General features: G+C 59.4%; 1 long non-coding RNA gene across 1 annotated transcript; it reads right to left on the minus strand.

Moving 5' to 3' along the window:
• Positions 1-1,004: 1,004 nt before the first annotated feature.
• LOC108446738 lies at positions 1,005-3,321 on the minus strand. Its single transcript, XR_001862034.1, has 4 exons — positions 2,502-3,321; positions 1,924-2,069; positions 1,484-1,515; positions 1,005-1,051 (listed from the first exon to the last, which is right to left on the minus strand). It is a non-coding gene; the product is annotated as an uncharacterized LOC108446738 (long non-coding RNA).
• Between the last annotated feature and the right edge of the window lie 1,263 nt (positions 3,322-4,584).

Consider the following 4,584-nt stretch of genomic DNA (forward strand, 5'->3'; position numbering starts at 1 on the left):
CCGCCTCCTCCGGGATGAGCCCCGGGGCAGCAGATCCAGGTTCCCGCGGGATGCTCGCGCGTAAAATTCCCTGCAGGTGCCAGCGCGCACCTCGGACGGGCTGTGGGGACCAGGAGTGGTGGGGGGAGCGGGGTGAGGGATTTTGGTGGGTACGGGGGGTTTTAAACTCTTTCACTGAGCTGGCGGGTCTCAGGCACAGGATGGTGTTGCCCAGCCCCGTGGCTCCTGAGAGATGAGAGACAGCCGGGGGATCCACGGGGCTGGGAATGCTCTGTGCAGGTTGGAAGGTGCCCACAGCCACAGGTGGGTTCTCTGGGGCGTGCAGGGACCACGCCAGCGGGCGCTGGGTGCTGGGATTCCACCCCAAACCCACAGGATACCCCTGGATACTCACTGGAAGAAGAGCAGCAGGGCCGGTGGGAAGCTGCCGAAATCGGCCGTCAGTTTCTTGGCAGCGAGGAGCCGGGCCAGGCAGGAGAGCTGGGCACAGAGACCGGGCTAGTCAATGCCAAGGCGGAGAGAGTCCCCCCGGTACCCCTGGCACCCCCCGGCTCTGTGGGGTTTGCAGCCCCCTCCTGCCCTGCCCAAATCCACTAGTTCCCTTGGGAAAGCCCTTTGCCCTGAGCAAGGCTGCGCGCGGTAAATGGGAATAACGGGGGGCGTCATTAAAATGTCCCCTAACATCAGTGCCAGGGTGTTGCCGTCCCCACAGCCGGGTGGGTGCCCACCATATCCCGGGATCTGCGTGCGGGAGAAACAGCAGCGCCTGGATTTCAGCCGGCGGGAGGCTCCCGCTGCAGCCCCGTCAGGGAAGGAGAATTCTCGGTGTGTTTGTGTCTCAGCTGGAGCAAAACCCGCCGGAATCCCAGCGCAGAACCGGCTGCATAGGGCTCTAAATCCTCCCCGCCCCGGTGACCCGGCACAGCAGCAGATGTGGGGACAAACGCAAATTCACCCCGCCGGACCCACCAATCCTCAGAGCCCCCGCCGGGGCTAGCACTTACTGGGGATGCTCAGCGTTGGCCAGGACGGCTCCAATGATCAGGGCAGCCTGGGGAGAGGATGGGGAATGCTCAGCCCCAGCAAGGAATGGGAAGAAGGGATTTGACATGCAGGGAATGGGATCTGACCCGGCTGGAGCACTCAGTCTGCTGCCCGTGAGCCACAGACAGGAACTGCTGCAGCCTCTGGATTATATGTGGGGACAAAAGCCACCACAGCCACTCTCAGGAGTGGGGACGCTTTGGTGGGTCTGTCCCTGCTTCCCTGAAGCAGGTTTGGGAGCAGGGAAAGGAAGCTGCTGGGCAGTGGGTGAGGAATGGGACAAGGACAGGGCCACGCTCTGCACAGGGGGACAGTGGAAGGTGGTGGCTGTGCGTCCCTGGAGCTGAGCACTGGGGGAATGGTGGCAGCTCCAGCACCAGCTGTGGAGTTTTGGGAAGCCCTGGCACGGCGGGAGCCAGCGGAGCCGGCAGGGACTCACCGCTGCGGCTTTCACCGGGTCTGAGGAGACACCTGCAAGGAAGCAGGAGCAGGTTAGGAAACATCCATGAATTATGTACAGCTGGTCGGGGTTGTTCTAAGCAGAGCCAGGTTTAAAGCCTGGGAAGAGCCTTTTCTTTGCTGATTTCATGTTTAGGAAATGCTGGGGATCACTGTGCAGAGAGCAGCCCCCAGCCCGAGCACACCGGCTCTCTCCAGGTGGGTATGGAAGACAAAAAGGGATAAATCTGTCCCTGGAAATCTGTGCAGGTCTGTCCCTGGGAAAAGCCTGTGGACGCTGAGGGGAGCAGGAGGCAGAGCGCTGGGAGTGCCGAACCGAGTGGGACTGGGACAAAGAGCAGAACAGCTGGAGCATCGCTGGTGCCAGGGACCAGGGGATGTGACTCACGGAGGCCGAGAGTGGGGGACAGGATGACTTACGGAGGCCGAGAGTGGCAGGTGCCATGGTGCTGGTGCCGGGGCTTTGTCCTTGGAGCAGGTCTGGAGAACCGTATCCCACACTTGGAATTGTTGGAAGGTGCTGGAGGTCCTGGGGCTGATTCTGTCATCCGACCCTGGGGCCGGAGCTGTGGGGTCAGGGGGTCTCAGTGTGCCCACCCCAACTCCGTGAGGCTGCACAGACCCCCAGCGACCAAGGGAGCGATTTTTAAATCCTATATAACAGAAAACAGGACTTTCCCCGCCCATTATTAAAAGAAATTCCACAATTGTCCCCTCTGACACCCAGTGCTCTGCTCCTGCAGGGACAGGGTCTCACTCCATCCCCCAGCTCCTCACCAGCACAGACTGGGAGAAACCCAGGGTAACCCAGTGAGGGAGCCCAGCAGGTGTTCCCCACCACTCCACAGCCCTCAGGGGGATCCCCTGATAGAAAATCAATCCCTGCTCCCGCAATTCCTTCGGGGCTGCCCACAGCAATCTGTTATCGCTGTTTGAACTCAACACAAGCAATTTCCCCCCCATAATCTCATTCCCCCCCGTCGCCCCCCAAATCCTACCGTGGCGGTGCTGAGCCGTCCTCCTCCTTGTCCAGGGGGTTTGGCTCCGTGACGGGAGGATTCGGCCGGGAAGGTGCTCCCGGGGCTGGGGCAGGGGCTGGGCACTGCTGGGAGCACTCGGCACTTTATCTGTGCAGGGTGGGGATGTTGCTGTTGCTCCGCACATGGGGTGTGACGGGGCAGTTTCTCAACTTTGTTTCGTCAGGCTCCTTTCCTTCTCTCTGGTTTGGGTCTGGGGTTGTTTCCTATTCCTCGGTAAAGGAAGAACTCTGGGCTCAGGTGAACCCAAAGTGAACCCAGAAGGAGTTAAGCTCCTCTGGTTTGGGAGTTTCTGTGCTCCTGAGGGGGATAAAGGTGCTCCCGGTGACGGGTGAACAGCTCTTTAGAGCTGTTTAGGGGTTTATTTTATGGGGCAGCTGGGGTGCAGAACAGATGAGTGCTCAGTGATGGGCTCAGCACCCTCTGGGAGGTGCTTCCCTTGTGCCTCTCCTTTTCTCCTAGATCACAGCCAATCCCATTCCCTTTTTTACAGCTTTTTCCCTGATCGTGCTCCAAAAAATGCTGTCCAGCACATGCCACAAAGAAGGAGACCAACACCAAAGGAATCAAATCCCTCCCGAGGCTCGGGGATGACAGCCTGGGGGAGCCGTGAGCACAAACGTGATCTGAGCGTTTATCCTAGGAAAAGGGAAGGGTGAGAGCAGGTGGCTGGGCTGGAGCAGGGCTGCACCTCCCTCTCGGCCAAGTTTGGGGGTTCCAGCCCTCACTGAGCTGCTGGCACAGTGCCAACAGGGGTTTGTCACCCCTGGAGCTCCAGGCTGTGTCCTGTCCCCAGCCCTGTCCCCCCAGCCGGTCCAGCAGCTCCAGGGCTGGGCCGACGCCCACGGGTGTTGCTGGTTTCTATTTTGGAAGGATTTGCTGTGAAAGTAGTTCCTCTTGGGGCGGTAAAATTACAGAAACTTGTTTGCTATGAGGCTGCTGGAGGGACACGGCCCCTGCCCTGGGCTGGCTGGACAGAGGTGGCTGGAGCAGGAGGGCAGGGACACATCGGGGTCACCGTGTCCACTGTGTCCCTGTGGAGATGAAAACTGGCCCCGAAACCCCCTCAGGAGCTGCTACAGGAGGATCCTCCTTAAACTTGAACACGTGGAGGAGCATTTGCCCAAGGTCCCAGGTCACACTGGGCTCCAACTGCATCTCCTTGTGCCAGGTGGGCTGGGAAAGCTCCCTCCCCTCAACCAGCTGCTCCCTGCCCATGTCAGGTTCATAATCTTAAAAAAAAATCCCCCAGTCTTAAAAAAATCTCCCTGTCCTAAAGAGTGCAAATAATTCCTTTGGGTCTTCAATCTGTTTTCCCACTGCTCCAACCTGTTTGTGTTATATAGAAATAACAGAGACATGGAATGGTTTGGGTTGGCACAAACCTTAAAGCTCATCCAGTGCCACTCCCTGCCATGGGCAGGGACACTTTGCACTATCCCAGGTTGCTCCAAGCCCGATCCAACCTGGCCTTGGGCAATTCCAAGGAGCCAGGGGGGTCACAGCTTCTCTGGGCACCCTGTGCCAGGGCCTCCCCACCCTCACAGGAAAGAATTCCTTCCCGGTATCCCATCTGTCAGTTTGAAGTCATTCCCCTTTGTTCTGTCCCTCTACCCCTTTTCCCAAGTCCCTCTCCAGCTCTCCTGGAGCCCCTTTAGGCCCTGGAAGGGGCTCTGAGCTCTCCCTGGAGCATTCCCTTCTCCCGGCTGGACAATCCCAGCTCTCCCAGGCTGGTTCCAGCACAGAGGGGCTCTGGCCCTTGGAGCATCCCATCAATGGATCGTTCCTGGTGGCAGCTTTCCCTGTGCACCCCCTAAACCCCCTCAGCCCTGGGGCTGCTCCCCACCTCCTTGCCAGGCAGTATTCCCAAATCAAGAGCTTTTCTCCTGCTCTGCTCTTTGGTTTGGGACAATCCCAGTGGCTGGGGACAGGCAGGGACAGGACGGGGCAGTGACACCTGCCCCAGTTCCTCCATCAGCCCCGGCCACCTCTGTTACCAAACCCGGGAGGACTCTGGAGCCGCTCCTCTCGGCGGGTTCGGGGG

This window comes from Corvus brachyrhynchos, unplaced genomic scaffold, assembly GCF_000691975.1.
Source record: "Corvus brachyrhynchos isolate BGI_N302 unplaced genomic scaffold, ASM69197v1 scaffold5, whole genome shotgun sequence".
Classification (NCBI taxonomy): domain Eukaryota; kingdom Metazoa; phylum Chordata; class Aves; order Passeriformes; family Corvidae; genus Corvus; species Corvus brachyrhynchos.